Consider the following 20803-nt stretch of genomic DNA (forward strand, 5'->3'; position numbering starts at 1 on the left):
ATAAAAGAAGCACATGTATCCAAAGGTGTTTGGTTCCTGAATAGATTGTGTTGCTTGGGAAAAGCATTGATTTCAACATTTAAAACAGATTTTTTATTGGAGAGAAAGTAAGTGCCAAGGTTACACAGTTACCTTGCTTTTTTCCCCCTTATTTCAACTTTTTTTATTAGGTATTTTCTTTATTTACATTTCAAATGGTATCCTGAAAGTTCCCTGTACCCTCCACTCCACCCTGCTCCTCTATCCACCCACTCCCAATTCTCGGGGGCCCTGGCATTCCCCTGTATTGGGGCATATAAAATTTGCAAGACCTAGGGGCCTCTCTTCCCAATGATAGCCAACTAGGCCATCTTCTGCTACATATGCAGCTAGAGACATGAGTTCTGGGGGTACTGGTTAGTTCATATTGTTGTTTCACTATGGGGTTGCAGACCCCTCCTGCACCTTAGGTTCTTTCTCTAGCTCCTCCACTGGGGGCCCTGTGTTCCATCCTATAGATGACTGTGAGCATCCACTTCTGTATTTGCCAGGCACTGGCATAGCCTCATGCGATTGACTTTCCATTCAACTTAGGTTCAGTAGAATGTGGTTTTCACTCAACATTTTGAATGCTACATGCAAATTAGGGAACAAGGAGCAATGTGCACACTTTTCTTTTATATGTGTTTCTGGTGTGCATGCATCATTTTTCCCTTTGGATTTCTCTAATACAAGCAAACTCAAAAATATAATCATTAAGAATTTTTCATTAATTTATTTATTAATTTACTTTACATTGTGATTGAAACCCCACTACCACCTTTCCTCAGAGTCCTACCTTTACAGCCTTATAGATCCTTCCTCTTATTATCCCCTCTTATCACCTCAGAAGAAGGGAATACCCACCCCCGCCAGGCTACAATCTTTCCGTCGGATATCTAGTCCTAATATCTGCCCACATTAGTTGACATTGTAGGTCTTGCAGTTCCCTTCACCCATCCATATCCACCAGTCTTATTACCCACTCTTCTACAAGACTCAAGGAGTTCTACCTAATATTTGGTTGTAGGTCTCTGTATCTCTTTTTATTCAGCTTCTGGATGAAACCTCCCAGAAGATAATATGCTAGGCAAATTTCTGTAAGCATAGCAGAGCTTCATTAATAGTGTCATAGTTTGGCTCCCTCATATGGGATGGGTTTCAAGTTGGGTCAGTCTTTGCTTGTCCATTCCTTCATCTTTATTTCTGTACATCTCTTAAGCATGGGCAAATTTTGAGTTGAAAATTTTAGGGGTGAGTTGATACCCCCCTCTCTTTCCACTGGAAGTCCTGCTAATCTACAGGAGGTAGCCACTTTAGTCTCCATACAACCTGTATGCAGGAATCTCAGCAAGGTCACCCCATAGATTCCCTGTAGCACCTCCTGTCCCAGGTTTCCAGCTAGTCCCAGAGATGTGCCAGACTAATTTCTCATTTCCAGACCTCTCCTACTGCCCTTCTCCAAAAACATGATCATTATCCCTCTTCCCCTCCTTTCCCTACTTCCCAGACAGATCCTCTCACTATACACATCTGACAACTATTTTGTTTTACCTTCAGAGTGATATTTATACATCATCCCATAGGCTCTCTTAAATATCTACATTGTTTTGTTTTGTTTTGTTTTGTTTTGCTTTGTTTTGCAGATTATAGCATTGTTATCCTGTACTTTATGGCTAATGTCCCCTTATAAGAGAGTGCATATCATGAATATCTTTCTGGGTCTGGGTTACCTCACTCAGTATATTTTCTTGTCCCATACATTTGTCAGCAAAACAAATCCAAGGAAACATCAAAAACATCACACACTAGGATAAAGTAAGCTTCATCCTAGGGGTGCAGTGATTCTTTAATATATGAAAGTCCATCAGTGAAATCCACTATATGAACAAACTGGATAAAAAAAAATTCCACATAATCATCTCTTTAGATACTGAAAGGGGCTTTAACAAAATCAAACACCTCTTCATCTTAAAAGTATTGGAGAGACCAGGGATTAAAGGTGCATTCTTAAACATAATGAAAAATAAAGAGCAAGCCAAGAGCCAACATCAGATTAAATGTAGAAAAACTGAAAATTATTCCACTAAAATCAGAGACAAGACAAGGTTGGCCACAGTCTTGCTATGTACTCAATGCGGTTCTTGAATTTCTAGCTAGAGTAATAAAACAACTAAAAGAGATCAAGCAGATAAAAATTGAATAAAAGGTAGTCAAAGTGTCATTTGCAAATGATATGATATGATGATTACATAGGTGACCCTGAAACTCTAATAGAGAACTCTTTTAGCTGATAATAAAGCAAAGTGGTTAGATATAGTACAAATTTACTCAAACAATAAACAGTTTGAGAAAGAAATTAGGAAAATAAGACCTCTCACCAAAACCACAAATAATGTAAAATATTTTGTTTTAATGATAATGAAACAAGTGAAAGACATGTATGGCAAGATCTTTGAGATCTTTCTGAACAAAGCAATTGAAGGAGATATCAGAAGATAGAAAAATCTCCCATGTTTATGGATAAGTGGTGTTAGCATAGTAAAAATGGCCATCTTGCCAGAGCAATCTACAGTTAAGTACAATTCCCATCAAATGTATAATACAATTATTTACAGACCTTGAAAGAGAAATTCTCAGTTTCATAGAGAGAATCAAATACCCACAATACCTAAACAATCCACTCCAATACAATGACTTCTGGAGATTTCTACATCACTGATTTCAAGATATACTTCAGTGAAATAGTATTAGAAACCTCAAGTTATTTGCCTAAAACAAACAGGTTGATCAATGTAATAGAAATGAAGATCCAGTAATAATCCCCCACGCCATGGATGCTTAACAAACATTTACACAATGGATTACTACTCAGCTACTAAAAATTATGACTTCAGGCAATTCTTAGGCAAGTAGATAGAACTAGAAAATATCATCCTGAGTGAGGTAACCTGGTCACAAAAGAACACACATGATATACATTCACTGATAGTGGATATTAGCTCAAAATCTTGGAATATCCAAGATACAGTTCACAGACCACATGAAGCTCAAGAAGAAGGAAGACCAAAGTATGAATGCTTCACTCCTTCAAAGAGGGGGAACAAAATAATCATGGGAGGAAATATGAAGACTAAGTGTGGAGTAGAGACTGAAGGAAAGTCCATCAAAAGATGGTCCCACCTGGGGACCCATCCCATATACATTCACCAAACCCAGACACTACTGTGGAAGTCGAGAAACACTTGCTGACAGGAGTCTGATATAACTGTCTCCTGAGAGACTCTGACAGAGCCTCACAAACACAGAGGCAGATGCTCAGAGCCACCCATTGGACTGAACATGGGGTCTCAAATGGAGGAGTTAGAGAAAGGACTGAAGGAGCTGAATGGGTTTGCAACCCCATAGGAAGACATCAAAATCAACCAACCAGAATCCCCAGAGCTCCTCAGACTTAAACACCAACCAAAGAGTACACACTGAAGGACCCATGGCTCCAGCAGCATATGTAGAAGAGGATGGCCTGGCCAGGCATCAATGGGAGGAGAGACCCTTGGTTCTGTGAATGCTCAATGCCCCAGTGTAGGGGAATGCCAGGGTAGAGAAACATGAGTGGATGGGTGGGTGGGGGAATACCCCCATAGGAGGATTTTTAACAGGTTTTCAGGAGGGGAAACCAGGAAAAGGGATCACATTTGAAATGTAAATAAATAAAATACCCACCCCCCCAAAAAAAAAATGAAAGAAAGAAAAATAAAAAAGAAAAAGGAAAGCATCCTCAACAAATGGTTCTGGTTTAACTGGATGTCAGCATGTAGAATAATGCAAATAGATTCATGTTTATCATCATGCACAATACTCAGTCCAAGTGGAGAAAAAAAAGACCTCAAAGTAAAACCAGATACACTAAATCTAATAGTAGAGAAAATGGGGAACTGCTCTGAACTCATTAAAACAGGGAACAAATTCCTGAACATAAATCCATTAGCTTAGGCACTAAGGTCAACAGTTAATAAATGGAACTTCATGAAAATGATAAGATTTTACTGTTAAGAAAACTGTCAATAGACCAAAATGACAACCTACAGAATGGCACAAGATTTTCACCAACTCTACATCCAACAGAGGACTAATATCCAAAATATATAAAGATCTTAGTAAATTATACACCAACGAACCAAATAACTCAATTAAAAGTTGGGATCCAGAGGGATACAAAGAATTTCCAACAGTTCAATCTGTAATGGCTGAAGCAGTCTTTAACAAATATTCAATGTCCTTATTCATGAGGGAAATCCAAATAAAAGTGACTCTCAGATTCTTTTTTATACTAGTTTGATTGACTAATATTAAAAACATAAGTGACAGCACATGCTGGAGCAGATATGGAGTAAGGGAAACACTTCTCCATTCCTGGATCTAGTGCAAACTTGTACAACCACTTTGGAAATCAATTTGGCAGTTTCTCAGAAAATTGGAAATAGTCCTACTCCATGATCCAGCTATACTATTCTAAGGAATATACCAAAAAGATGGTCCACTATGCCATAAGGCCCACTATAACATATTCTAACTATGTTCACTGTAGCTTTATTCATAATAGGAAACTGAAAACAAACTGGATGTAACTCAACTGAAGAATGGACAAAGAATATGTGATCCATCTACAGAATTGAATAATATTCTGTTATTAAAACAAGGTCATTAAGAATTTCAAGTCAGGAGAGTGTTGTTGATCAAGTTGGTGCCAGCCCCTAGCCACCTTGGGCACAAACTTCACAGACTGTCCCAAGGTCCCCAGAGGACTCCCCATGCTGCAGGCACCCTAGCACACCCAGGATCTTGGGATCAAATTTAACATCTGTTGCAAAACAACTCAGAGGGGGTTGGGCCATCAGGAACAGGGAGGGACACAGGAAATCTGCTCGACCAGCTGCTGCAGTTACTTCCAGTTGGAGCCAGCCCCGTGAAACCTTGGGCACAAGCTCTGTGGATAGTCCCAAGGTCTCGAGAGGTCTCTTCATGCTGCAGGCACCCTAGCACACCCACGATCTTAGGATAACTGAGGAGACTCAGCCTCCAGAGAGGGATCTGACCCTGGGATTCAGGTGAGAGCACCATATTTATTCCAGGTCTCTCAGAGATCAGTCCACACGTGAGAGCATGTGGGCGACAGAAGCAAAAGAGTTTCTTGGACAGGATCCCTTTGGGCCTTCATCCTAAGCCAGGAGGCAGAGCTGAGAACCAGACCTCTGGTCACCTTCCCTGCCAGAATAGAGTAAGCTTCTAGGGAGGGCTCTGACCCTTGGACTCAGGTGAGAGCACCATCTTTTATCCTGGGTCTCTCAGAGACTAGTCTGTGCCGGAGAGAGCATGGGATGTAGAAGCAACAGAGCTTCTTGGACAGGGTCCTTTTTGGCCTTCATCTTCAGCCAAGAGGAGGATCTGAGCTCCAGACCTCTGTGGACCTTCCCTGTATGAGGAGAGCTTGGCTGTGGAGAGTGCTCTGACCACTGGGACTCAGGAGAGAGTTGTACACTCAGGGGTGCTGACAGGGACTAATAGAATCATAGGAGCAACAAGCTCAAGCCAGACACAGATAGAACTTCTTTTTTTTTCTTCAGATATTATAATTTTTTTTATTATTTTCTTTATTTACATTTCAAATGCTATCCCGAAAGTTTCCTATACCCCTCCCCCCACCTCTGCTCCCCTACCCACCCACTCCCACTACTTGGCCCAGGCCTTGCCTTGTGCTGCATCATATAAAGTTTGCTAGAACTTCTAACACTAGAAATTACCAGATGGCAAAAGGCAAATATAAGAATCTTACTAATAGAAACTAAGACTATTCGGCATCATCAGAACCTAGTACGCTCATCACAGTGAGTCCTGGATACCCCAAAACACCCGAAAAGCAATAATAGTGGGAGATTTCAATACCTCACTCTCACCAATGGACAGATCCTGGAAACAGAAACTGAACAGAGCCACACTGAAACTAACAGAAGTTATGAAATAAATGGATTTAACAGATATCTACAGAACATTTCATCCTAAAACACAAGGATATAGCTTCTTTTTAGCACCTCATGTTACCTTCTCCAAAATTGAACGTATAATTGGTCGCAAACAGGACTCAAAAGGTACAAATCTATTGAAACTATCACATGCATCCTATGAGATTACCACGGACTGAGGCTGATCTTCAATAACAACATGAATAATAGAAAGCCAACATTCACGAGCAAGCTGAACAACATTCTTCTTAATGATAACTTGGTCAAGGAAGAAGTAAAGAAAAAGATTAAAGACTTTTTAAAAGTATAAAGACTTTTTAGAGTATAGAGGAAATGAAGCCACAACATACAAAGACTTATGGGACATAATGAAAGCATTCCTAAGAGGAAAACTCGTAGCTCTGAGTGCCACCAAAAAGAAACTAGAGAGCTAAAACACTAGCAGCTTGACAGCACACCTAAAAGCACTAGAACAAAGGATGCAAATTCACCCGTGTAGTAGATGGCAGGAAATAATCAAACTCAGGGCTGAAATCAAGCAAGTAGAAACAAAAAGAAATATTCAAATAATCAACCAAACCAGGAGCAGGTTTTGTGAGAAAATCAACAAGATAGATAAACCCTTATCCAGACTAACTAGTGGGCACAGGGACAGTATCCTAATTAATCAAATCAGAAATGAAAAAGGAGACATAACAACAGAACCTCAAGAAATCCAAAACATCATCAGATCCTACTACAAAAGGCTATACTCAACAAAACTGGAAAACCTGGATGAAATGGACCATTTCCTAGACAGATACCAGGTATCAAAGTTAAATCAGGATCAGATTAACAATGTAAACAGTCCCTTTCACTCTAAAAGAATAGAAGTGGTCATTAATGGTCTCTCAACCAAAAAAAGCCAAGGACCAGTTGGATTTAGTGCAGAGTTCTATCAGACCTTCAAAGAATACCCAATTCCAGTCCTCCTCAAACTATTCCCCAAAATAGATACAGAAGGTACTTTACCCAATTCATTCTATGAAGCCACAATTACTCTGAAACCTAAACCACACAAAGATCCAACAAAGAAAGAGAACTTTGGACCAATTTCCCTTATGAATATCGATGCAAAAATACTCAATAGAATTCTTGCAAGCAGAAATCAAGAACATGTCAAAATGTTCATCCATCATGATCAAGTAGCCTTCGTCCCAGGGATGCAGGGGTGGTTTCATATACAGAAATCCATGAATGTAATACACTATATAAACAAACTCAAAGATAAAAACCACATGATCATCTCATTAGATGCTGAGAAAGCATATGACAAAATCCAACATCCATTCATGATAAAAGTCTTGGAAAGTTCAGGAATTCAAGACCCATACCTAAACCTAATAAAAGCAATATACAGCAAACCAGTAGCCAACATCAAAGTAAATGGAGAGAAGTTGGAGGCAATCCCACTAAAATCAGGGACTAGACAAGGCTGCTCACTTTCTTCCTACCTATTCAATATAGTACTTGAAGTCCTAGCCAGAGCAATTTGACAACAAAAGGAGATCTAGGGGATACAAATTGAAAGGGAAGAAGTAAAAATATCACTATTTGCAGATGATGGGATAGTATATATAAGTGACCCTAAAAATTTTACCAGATGACTCCTAAACCTGATAAACAGCTTCAGTGCAGTAGCTAGATATAAAATTAACTCAAACAAATCAGTTGCCTTTCTCTACACAAAAGATAAAGGGACTGAGAAAGAAATTAGGGAAACATCACCCTTCCCAATACAGATACTCTAAGTAAGGAAGTGAAAGAACTGTATGATAAGAACTTCAAGACTCTGAAGAAAGAAATCCAAAAATATATCAGAAGATCTCTTATGCTCAAGGATTGGAAAGATTAATATAGTGAAAATGGTTATCTTGCTGAAAGCAATCTACAAATTCAATGCAATCCCCATCAAAATTCCAACTCAATTCTTTCATGAGCTATAAAGGGATATTTGCAAATTCATCTGCAATAACAAAAACCTAGGATAGCAAATCTATTATCAATAATGAAAGTACCTCTGGTGGAGTCATTATGCCTGACCTAAAGCTGTACTACAAAGCAATTGTGATAAAAACTGCATGGTACTGGCACAGCAACAGACACATAGATCAATGGAATAGAACTGAAGACCCAGAAATGAACCCAGACACCTATGGTTACATGATCTTTGACAAAGGAGCTAAAACCATCCAGTGGGAAAAAAAGACAGCATTTTTAACAAATGGTGCTGGCTCAACTGGTGGTCATAATGTAGAAGAATCTGAATTGATCCATTCTTATTTCCTTGTGCAAAGCCCAAGTCTAAGTGGATCAAGGAACTCCACATGTAACCAGAGACATTAAAACTTATAGAGGAGAAAGTGGGGGATAGCCTTGAAAATATGAATTCCTGAACAAAACAGCAATGGCTTGTGTTGTAAGATCGAGAACCAACAAATGGGACCTCATAAAGTTGCAAAGCAAAAGGCACTGTCAATAAAACAAAAAGGCCACCAACATATTGGGAAAGGATCTTTACCAAGCCTAAATCTGATAGGGGACTAATATCCAATATATACAAAGAACTCAAGACACTAGACTCCAGAAAAATCAAATAATCCCATTAAAAATGGGGTACCAAGCTAAACAGAAGAATTCTCAACTGAGGTATACTAAATGGCTGAGAAGCACTTGAAAAAGTATTAAAACATCCTTAATCCTCAGGGAAATCCAAATCAAAATAATCCTGAGATTCTAACCACACACCAGTCAGAATGGCTAAGATCAAAAACTCAGATGACAGCAGATGCTGGTGAGGATTTGGAGAAAGAGGAACACTCCTCCATTGTTCTTGGGACTGCAATCTGGTACAACCACTCTGGAAATCAGTCTGGTGCTTCCTCAAAAAATTGTACATAATAATACTGGAAGATGTAGCAAGAACTCTCCTGGGCATATACCAGAAGGTGTTCCATCTTGAAATAAGACAGGTGCTCAACTTTGTTCATAGCAGCCTTATTTATAATAGCCAGAAGCTGGAAAAAACAAAGATGTCCCTCAACAGAGAAATGGATACAGAAAATGTACATTTACACAATGGAGTACTTCTCAGCTATTAAAAATAATAAATTTATGAAATTATTACACAAATGGGTGGATCTGGATGATATCATCCTGAGTGATGTAACCCAATCTTCAAAGAAGTCACTTGGTATGTGCTCACTGATAAATGGATATTAGCTCAGAAACTTAGAATACCCAAGATATAATTTGCAAAACACTTGAAACTCAAGAAGAAGGAAAACCAAAGTGTGGATACTTAGTTCCTCCTTAGAATGGGGAAAAAAATCTCCATGGAAGGAGTTAGAGAGACAAAGTTTGGAACCGAGATGGAAGGAAGGAACATGCGTAGAGTGCCCCACCTGAGGATCCATCCTATAAACAGCCACCAAACCCAGACACTATTGCATATGCCAACAAGATATTGCTGACAGGACCCTGATATAGCTGTCTCTTGTGAGGATATGCCAGTGCCTGGCAAATACAGAAATGGATGCTCACCGTTATCTATTGGATGGAACACAAGGCCCCCATTAAAGGAGCTAAAGAAAGTACCCAAAGAACTGAAAGGGTTTGCAAACCTATAGGAGGAACAACAATACGAACTAACCAGTACCCCCAGAGCTCATGTCTCTAGCTGTATATGTAGCAGGAGATGGCCTAGTTGGCCATCATTGGGAGGAGAGGCCCTTTGTCTTGTTAAGATTATATGCCCCAGTACAGGGGAATGCCAGGGCCAGGAAGCAGGAGTTGGTGGGTTGTGGAGCAGGGCAGGGGGGAAGTTATAGGCAACTTTCAGGATAGCATTTGAAATGTAAATGAAGAAAATATCTAATAAAAAAAGAAGGAAAAAAAGAGAATTTCAATTCAGTCAATTAAGTTATATATAGCATCCATGAATTTGGCTGTCTCTGCATCGATGAGATATCTATCTCTCCTTTTCTGTTTCTCTAAAAACTCAGTTCACTTCACCCTTGAGGTTTTGGTAAATTCCCTGAAATTTTGATCCCCAATATCTAAGTACAAACTTGGGTCATTTATCTTAGAATATGCCATTTATTTTCTTTATAGCTTTACTAGTATCTTGTCTACAAGAGCCAGAGTTCATGGCAGCAGAAACCTTTACTGGAATTTACCATTTTTTTCTCACAACAGAATATATACAAGCTTGAATAAGTAAAATGGTATGTAATTATACCTGTCTGCCTTCTTATTCATTCGTATCTGAAATCCAAATTATTAGAAACATTATATTTTTCAGAAAAAAAATCTTTATTATCATTTATTGGGTATCTAAGCTAAATTATTAAGATACTAAAATGTTCTGAAGATATTAGTACCCATGTAATGGATTGAAGGTTCCTGGTGTTCCATTATTCATATGTTGAAGAACTAAACATGATGAGTGATGTTTGGAGCAGACTTTGGGTAATTACTACGTGCAGATAAATTAAAAGGAAAGACACCTCATGCAGGGAGTGTGATATTTATAGACACAGAGAAACTAGGATATGGCCTTTGTTCATATGTCTATGAAGGTGCAGTAACAAGGTAGTGTGTGATATTTGTAAACCTGAAAAAAACTCTAAATATCCACTATAATCTTGGAATTTTGACTCTCCATAACTCTGAGAAATAAATTCTCACCTAAACCACTCAGTATGTACTATTTTATTATTAGACAATATAAAGAAACATAAGAATCTGAGGGACTATGTAAGTGCAAGTTTGTAATCTCCCAGAAAATTTCTGAGTAAATGTAATTAGTTTACTCTTACCTTTAGTTTTTTAATTGTTTTAATCTTCTTAAGCACTCAGTTCTAATATTCTTGTTTAATAATTACCTGCTGTTTGATACTTAGTAGGCAGACAAATGTAGAGAGAAGAAAAAGATAGATAGTTTTATATACAACAATACCCAAATTCATCATCCTGTGCACATTTAAATAGAGATTTAAAAGCTATTGGTTTTCTATCTTCAAATATATAATGAAATGGATCTAACTTTAGATTTTTACATTCTAATTTATCAGTAATAAATAACACAGAATTCATATTTTACAAATTATATATAAATACATATGACCTCAACATATGATCTCTACATTTATTGATGTATGAACATAGTATTCTATACCACATGTTACCCTTGAGTTTAATAATTTTCATGCAGTTTTATTTTCAAATTAAATTTGACACATTCAGTAAGATCTTTACTAGATGACATATACAGTTTTTTTCAAGAGTACTTATAAAAGGAGGACATTATTTTACTACAAATGTTTACTTAGATTTAAATTTCCTAGTGTTTTATTATACTGCCATTTGTACAGACTATTATCTGTCACAAATCTTTTGCCTTAGTGCAGATGAATGCAGAGATTAATTTCCCTTAATTTTCATTTTGTCCTAAGGATTGGTTGGTGTGAAAGATACCATTCACTCGACTATAACATGGTGACCTCTAAACAGTACTTATCTCCCAACACATTGCTTTGCTTCTACAGCTTAGCTTTAAGTACATATTCTTTTAACAGATTGAGTACACATTTTATTCAAAATATTTCGCTTAGCAAGAAACTGTGTTCAGCATAAAATAAAACCTCACCATATTGTGGCAACAGATTTTAAATAATGTGTCAGACAAATATTTTCAAAACATATCTAGTTGTTAATTTGAAATTAGACTGGGTCTTCAACACAGTAGGGAAAAGTAGCTTTCAGCACTTGGTTAATGCAAATTCACCTCTGATCTTCACTCAGTTGAGCAAGGCACCTTGTAGGCCCAGCCAGATCCCAGCCTCCTTTAATTGTTGTCATGAAAGCAGAACTTCTGTTCAAATGGAATCCATCTTTGGAATCTTTCAGGAATACAGTAAAACTCAAATCTAATGAATAATTCCTTAAGTGGAATGATTATTAATTGAAATCATATTTTCAAAGTTGTATAACCACCACATAGAAAATAGCAACGGGGTTGTTCCCTGATGTTTGTTTGACATTGGAAATAAAGTAGAGAAAAATAATGTTCATTTCATTGGGAGAAAATATCTTCCACTGATGAGCAAGTATTATAGGACTTTTGTGTTGCCACTGCGTGCCATATAGATATACAGAAGAGTGATTGGAGAAATTATATTGACATAATGAAGCAAAGCAAGGACTTTAAGTTCAGATCGTCATAAGTATTTCTGAAGACAGGTATTATAAAGAAATCCTGTCAGGGAAAAAACAAACAAAAAAGTGTCTTAGTGTTTCATTTTTGGGAAGAGACACCATGACCAAGGCAACTTTTATAAAGGACAACATTTAATTGGGGCTGGCTCATGTTTTCAGAGGTACTGTCCATTATCATCATGACAGCGAGCATGGTAGCATCTTGGCAGACAATGCGCTAGAGGAGGAGCTGAGCATTCTACTTCTTGATCTGAAGGCAGCCAGGAGAGAGCTGACTCTTCTGCACTGGGTGAAGTTTGAGCAGTAGGAGTCTTTGAAGTTACTTATACAGTGCACACTTCCTCCAATGAGGCCACACCTACTCCAACAAGCTCACACCTCTTAATAGTGTAACTTCCCACGGGGTTAAACACCACAAAAAGGTCACTTTTGTTAAAGTATACGTCCAGCATCCTAATATGAATGCTGTCTTCAAACCTTCCTTTGGTGATTCCCAATAGAAAACCCTGTCAGATCCCACGGCTAACTTCAACATGCCATCAAGTTCATCAAAAGTACAACATGATGTTCTGACTGGATGTACATGGAAAGTGTAAACATAATGTATACTGAGTAACACACAATCCAGTTACATCTTAAAGTAAGTTGAGAAATTTTTCAAGGTCCAATCCAAGATAATATTACGTTAAAGTCTAACAATGGTTCTTAAATGTTGGGTTTCAACTCCTTTAGGGGTGGGGTATCAGATATTCTGCTTATCAGATATTCACATGGCAATTTATACCAAAAGCAAAATTACAGCTATGTAGTAATAACAGAATAACTTTATGGTTGGGATCACAACAGCATAGGAACTGTATTAAAGGATTGCAACATTACGAAGTTTGAAAACCACTGTTAAATTGTCTTACAGTACACAACACAATTAATTTATAAGATGGAAAATCATGAATCACCTAAAATTCTCAATAATATTTAACTATTTCTCAATGAAAGATTAATCAATTTAATATTGATTTTTAGGATTAAGATTATTGCTTTCAATTTATTATAGCAAAAAATGAGCAATTATTTATATTTTACTCCACATTAAGGTACATATTTTCTTGTTCACGTCTGTACTACAGATCTATATATAATACATACAGAACAGTAAGTAATATACTAAGTACTCAACCTGTACTCATATGTTTAATTATAATAATGCCAAATATAAGACTGCCCCAATCCATTAAGTCATACCAGCATTATCATGTGTGAAAAAGGCTCCTTGGTAGAACGATGATGCATGGACTAGGATGGATCACCAAATGTTCCTGTGATTACTATTGAAAACCCTAGGAAAATTATAGATCTCCAAAAGTATCATAATTTATTTTTAGTAGAAGTATATCTTCACACCCACACATCATTTTCCTTGTATCTAAATGTTTCTTAAAATTATAAGGTATGAAGAAATTATTTCCTTGTATCTAAGTGTTTCTTTAAATTATATGGTATGATGAAATTATATGAAGTTCATATTTTAATGGGAATAAGAAGTATAATATAAAACATATTTGATGAATGTCAATTTTATGTAAAAATCTGGAAGTTAGGAGTTATGCCTTGAGAAAATTCATGTACTTAAGTTATTTTTATGGGTCACACCTGTATTGATATCATATTCTAAAATTATAAATTTTAATGTTCACTAAACTGCTGTGAAATAGTCTTACCTCCAACTGAATGAATTAATGGCATTGATTAGAATAATTGCCTGGTAATTTGGCTTAGAAGGCTTTTGGGCTTCTAAAAGATTTATGATTTTCATCTCAAATAATTCTATGACATAGGTTTATAGAATTATCCCTAGATTCATTTTTGTCCTGCTCTTTTTCAATGTGTCAATAGAGAAAGTTGTTTGCAGAAATATTTAATATAATATGTATTGGAAAGACAATTTGTCGATATCATATTTAAACCACCTGCTTTGTACCATTGTTTATTCCTTTAGGAATAAACTATTCTGCACATGCTTGAAATTATTTTGAGGGCAAATGCTCTTTTCACTAAAAGCAGCTGTGCTGCATGAATGCAAATCTGTGTCACAGTACAATATTCTGAAAGGACAGAGTCAAACTGAACCTTTTGCTGTGATAATTAATTGTGAATGAAAGCTTCATCAGAGACTATTGTCTGTTACTATATGAAAATCATCTGGGTACATGGAACAGTTTTACAACATACCAATTATATAAACCTTGGCATACATGAGCGCTAATAATGCACTGACAAACTGATGCTTGTAGGAAAATGGTCACTTTTAAAAACTGAAAATACTTCAAATCAAGAGCTTGCATAGAGGTGGTACACTAGTTATACATCAGTCCTTTTGGTTTTGAATGGAGGCATTGGGAAGACATATGATTTTTGGGTGGTAGCACTGCATCTTTAGATTTGGCTATGGACTAAGCAAAAATAAGCTCAGAAAAACAAAAATCTACAAACAAATAGACAAGGCATTCTCTGCTCTCACATTTACTGTGAAAATGCATCATCATTTTCATGTCAAAAATCTTTAGTGGTATATTATCTATATTTACAATTAGTATCAACCTTTAAACACAGAATCAATAAACATTTGATAAGGGCCCATGAGCTTACGCAAATCACATTCTTCAGATTCATATATGATAACCTTCTTTAGTAAGAACAAATAATTTTCTAGTGGATATACTCAGCATACAGTGAGTAAAGGAGAACAGGAGCTTGCTTGAAAAGTTATGGAAAGCTTTATGAAGGGGTGATTTTTACTTTTTGCCAGACCTTGGGCTTTTTATAAGGAAGGATTTTTTTTTCTAAGGAGATATAAATAGACACTGTGGGAAAAGGACAATGTGTACATAAACAGTCATGTTAGATGAATCACACAATGTTGTCCAAGTATGTCTGGAAACAGAAGTATGGCGACACATAGAGACAGGTTTATTTCAAAGCAATATTGTGAACTAGATTTGTGAGAATGAGAACGTTATCTTTGTATTCTAAAAGTCAGTCATGTTTGGGGCAAGAAAGAAATGAAAGTAGGAGCCTTGCCTGATGTTTTGATCATTTACCCAGTGGCAAGAGAAACACTTGGAACACAGCCTTCTGCTAAAGAGCAGACAGGTTGAGGAATCTAAGCTGTCTTCAGAAAGTAGAGCTGGGACAGGAGTTGAAGCTACAGAGCATAAGGCCAGAACATTTGAATCTCCTTGAGATACCAAACTATGTTAAGATAAGTAGAGGTGAGATTTTATTCAAAGTGCAGTTAGCATTTTCAATTAAATTAGAATGGACAGAAGATGCACTACAAATTAAACTGATGCTCTTTCTTCAAGTATTTACAAGTGATCTCTGGGAGTATCCCACAGGGTTACATTCTACAGTTGCCTATATAGCACCAGCTCAACTCGACTTCTAACGGGTAATAGACAGTCCTCTTGTTTCTACTTATTTCCAGCTTCTGTGTGATTATTCTCTGAATTTATGTTAACCCATGCAGTGCTGCTGGCAAACACAATTCTATTCTGTCACTAAGAGTATGACTATGTAGACTCGGCATAGAAGTTAAGTGCAAGATTTGTTTTGGAGCAGTTTGTCACATGTGACTCAATGTTCAGGCCACTTTTCCATCTGTTATTAGAGTAACTAGCTAGTGTTGTGTAGGTAGTTTTAATTTTCATTACTGTTGCACATAATTCTCTGTGATTTTTAGTCTTCTTGTATTTATTATTCACCATTTTGTGCACAGATTTTCTTAGTATTAATGTCTTTAAAAATACATCTTTAAGAAATTTTTCACTATGTGGTTGTGATTCTAGAAATTTGACTATTACATTTTCCTTTTTATATATTCTTCTAAAAACTGTTCTTCATGTAGTATAATTAAAAATTAAGATTTGTATTTTTTTATATTTACCCAAAAATATTATTACCAAAAATATTATAATTTCTACATTTTACTATCTACCATTAATCTATCTATTTTTATTCATCATTTAAATGTCTTTTTTCTTTAATGCTTATATGTATATCATTTAAATATGCATCATCAGGTTTAGATATATTATTCTATTCTACTTGCTTATTATTTTCCACCCCAATTTTATTAGAATTGCACAATCTGTTGGTTATTGGTTCATACAATTTTATATTATGTTTTTATCATAGTTTGGTTTCTGTTGCTTTGAAATAACACTGGCAAAAAAAGACGTGAAGAAAAAATTTAGTTGGCTTACATGTTCCAATCCCTATTAACCATTAAGAGAAGTTAAAGGCTAGAAATAAAGCATGAACTTAAGTAGAAATAAGTTCGTGGTTTGACTTTTCTAACAGTGATTTTCTTCCAAGGAATAGTTCAAGAATCCAATTGTTGTTTGGTCCACAAGGCTGGATGTCTCAGATGGTCTTCAGTATACATCAGAATCTCAAAGATGTAAGCTCTAATACTAGCCAAGGAATGAGCTTGCCATTGAAGGTCAAGCAAGCAGTGAAAGCAAGAATTCAAGAAAGAGCATCTTTATTCTATGCCCTTTCTATAAATTCAAATCAAGTGCACCCCATTATTATGTAAGATCTTCTGACTCCAAAAGACATTTCTTGAAGCTAAATCATCTTAGCTCAAAATGATCCATTATAAAAAAAAAAACATTCACAAGTATGTCCAGCTTCTTGGGCTTTAGTTAATTCAAGATATAGTCAAATAGATAGTGAAGAATAGCCAGCATACAGCCAAGAACAACAGTCCCAGTATGTCAGCACCCAGTGGGCTGGGCCTTCTGACTTCAGTGAGCACTTAAGAAATATCTCATGGAGTTGCATTCAGGAAATTTCTTTCTTTCTTTCTTTCTTTCTTTCTTTCTTTCTTTCTTTCTTTCTTTCTTTCTTTCTTTCTTTCTTTCTCTTTCTTTCTTTCTTTCTTTCTTTCATTCTTTCATTCTTTCTTTTTTTTTAATTCATTCACTTTATGTCCCATTAAGTGCCACCTCTCTCTCTCTCTCTCTTCCTTCCTTCCTTCCTTGTTTTATTTTGTTTTGTTGTTCGAGACAGGGTTTCTCTGTATCACCCTGGCTGTCCTGTAACTTACTTTGTAGACCAGGCTGGCCTTGAACTGAGAAATCTGCCTGTCTCTGCCTCCCAAGTTCTGGGATTAAAGGCTTGTGCCACCCCACCCCCTGGCTCTTTCTTTATTTCTTACCAGTCCCAGAGATCATTGAGTAGAGAATTGTTTCTAATGTTTCTGTTGTTGAAGTCAAACTGTAATAGATTAGATTAGATTAGATACAAGGCATTATTTTAATTTTCCTGTATCTATTGATGATTCCTTTGTGACTGAATATATGATCAGTTTTGGAAAAGGATCCATGAGGTACTGAGAAGAAGGTGTATTATTTTGCATTTGGGTAAAATATTCTCTAGATGTATGTTTTGCCCTTACTTTATAATGTCTACCTAGTTTTATTATTTCTCTTTACTTTGTTTTCTGAATGACCTGTTAATTGATAAAGAGTGTAGTGCTGAAGCCTCCTATTATTAATTTGTGGGGTTTGATGGGCAGTATAAACTTTAGCAATGATTCTTTTACTAATGATGGTATCTTCGTGTTTGAAGCATAGATGTTCAGAATTGAGATATCATCTTGGTAGATTTTTCTTTGATTATATTTTAATTTTGAGAGATATTAATGACCAGTGATGGATACTTCCTGTTATTGTGAAGTTGATGCTCAGTGTGTGTGTGTGTGTGTGTGTGTGTGTGTGTGTGTGTGTGTTCTTTGTTTTTGCCCATATGGAACTACTTATTTCCTGTTTTGTTTTTTTTTTTTTTGTTTTTGTTTTTTTGTTTTTTGATGTACTTATCTTCCTTGCATTGTAGTTTTTCTTCTAGTATTTTGTATAGGGCTGAATTTGTAGACACTGGGTTTTTTTCCAGCTTCTGGACTTTATAAATAAGGCTGTTAATGACCATAGTAGAGCATGTGTTCTTTTTATATGTTGAAGCATCTTTTAATTATATGCCCAGAAGTGGTATAGATGGGTCCTCAGGTAATATTATGTCCAATTTTTTTTGAAGAACTGCCACACTGATTTCCAGAATGGTTATACCAGCTCATAATCCCACCAGCAATGGAGGAGTGTGCCTCTTTCTCCACATCCTAGCTACAGTCTGCAATCAGCTGAGGTTTTGATCTTAGCCATTCCAACTGGTGTGAGGTGGCATCTCAAGAGTAGTTTTGATTTCCATTTCCCTGATTACTAAGGATGTTGAACATTTCTTTAGGCTCATTTCAGATATTCGATATTCCTCTTTAAGAATTCTTTGTTTAGCTCTGTACCCCATTTTTAATAGTGTTATTTCGTTCTCTGAAGTCTATCATCTTGAAGTCTTGGTACATATTGGATCTTAGCCCTCTGTCAGATGTAGGACTGGTAAAACTTTTTCCAATCTGTTGGTTGTCATTTTGTCATATTGATTATGTTCTTTGCTTTACAGAAGCTTTGAAATTTTATGAGACACCATTTGTCTATATTTTATCTTAGAGCATGAGACATTGGTGTTCTGTTTAGGAAAATTTACCCTGTGACCATGTATTTGAGTCTCTTCCCCACTATCTCTTCTATTAATTTCAGGGTATCTTGTGTGAGTCCTTGGACTTGAGATTTGGACTTGAGCTTTTTACAGGGAGATAAGAATGGAACAATTTGCATTCTTCTACATATTGACTTCAAGTTGAACCAGCATCATTTGTTGAAAATAGTGTCTTTTTCCACTGGATGTTTTTAGCTCCTTTGTCAAGGTTCAAGGGATCATTGGTGTGTGGGTTCATTTCTTTTTCTTCAATTCTATGCCATTGATCTACCTGCCTGTCTCTGTACCAATACCATTCAATTTTGTTTTGTGGTGTTTGTTTGTTTGTTTGTTTGTTTGTTTTTCTCACAATTGCTCTGTAATACAGCTTGAGGTCAGGGATGGTGATTCTATCAAAGTTTCTTTTATTGTTGAGAATAGTTTTCTCTATCCTGAGATTTTTGTTATTCCAAATGAATTTGCATATTGCTCTTTCTAACTCTGTGATGAATTGAGTTGGAATTTTGATGGGGATTGCATTGAATCTGTAGATTGCTTTGGGCAAGATGGACATTTTTACTATAATAATCCTGCCAATCCATGAGCATGGGAGATCTTTCCATCTTTTGTGATCTTCTTTAATTTCTTTCTTCAGAGACTTGAAGTTCTTGTCATACAGGTATTCTCTTGCTTGGTTAGAGTCACACCAAGGTATTTTATATTATTTGTGACTACTGTGAAGTGTGTCATTTTCCTAATTTCTTTCTTAGTCTGTTTATCCTTTGAGTAGAGGAAGGCTACTTATATGTTTGAGTTAATTTTATATCCATCCACTTTGCTGAAATTGTTTATCAGCTGTAGAAGTTCTCTGGTAGAATTTTTGGGCTCACTTTGGTATACTATCATATCATCTGAAAATAGTGATATTTTGAGTTCTTCCTTTCCAATTGGTATCCTGTTGACCTTCTTTTGTTTTCTAATTGTTCTAGCTAGAACTTCAAGTACTATATTGAATAGGTAGGGGAAAAGTGGGTAGCCTTGTCTAATCCCTGATTTCAGTGGTATTGCTTAAAGTTTCTCTCCATTTAGTTGGATGTTGGCTACTGGTTTGCTGTTTATTGCTTTTACTATTTTTAGGTTTGGGCATTGGATTCCTGATCTTTCTTGGAATTTTACAATGAAGGGGTGTTGAATTATGCCAAGTGCTCTCTCATGCCTTTAATGAGATGATCAATATTTCTTCAGTTGATACCTCTGTTCCTTAGACAATTCTAGCTTGAGTCTAGTTAATCAAAATACTAACCAGTGCAAATGCATTCACTTTATTTTCTTTGTCAATTTGAAAAAAAAAATTTTTTTTCTTCTTCCATGAAAATGTAAACTGCTAAGCATTTTCCTGAAACTCTAATTGGAATTTAAGAACTATTATCTTTCATAATGAGGAAATTTCACAAATATGTGTGGGGAGTGGGAGCAGCCACAAGATCCAATAGGGCACTTTGGCTCATTGCCAAACCCCGTGATCCCTACTTACCAAGAATCTGAGCCTGCACACTTGAATGATCCTGTGCTGTCCCCCTGATGATTCACTGGCCTATCACCGTGCACCCTGCCTGCATGCACTCATGTTCAGAGCATGCTGAATGCTGATTGGATCCAGGAGAGGGGGATCAGATCAGAGGGCAGAGGGAAAAACAAAAGAGAAACTGGACAAGCCTGAGATTAAAATGGGAGCTACTTGAAACCCTCCTTGGTATTCATGTTGTTTTTCCCGTCTCTGCTGGAGTTCGGGGTTGTGGCATCTGGTGGTCCATGAGGGGAAGAAAAGAAGAAAAGGACAAGAAAGAAGCAGAAAAGAAAGCAAAAGCAGAAGTCAGAACAGGAAGCCAAAAAAAAAAAAAAAAAAAAAAAAAAAA

This window comes from Mus pahari, chromosome 2 (assembly GCF_900095145.1).
Source record: "Mus pahari chromosome 2, PAHARI_EIJ_v1.1, whole genome shotgun sequence".
Lineage (NCBI taxonomy): Eukaryota > Metazoa > Chordata > Mammalia > Rodentia > Muridae > Mus > Mus pahari.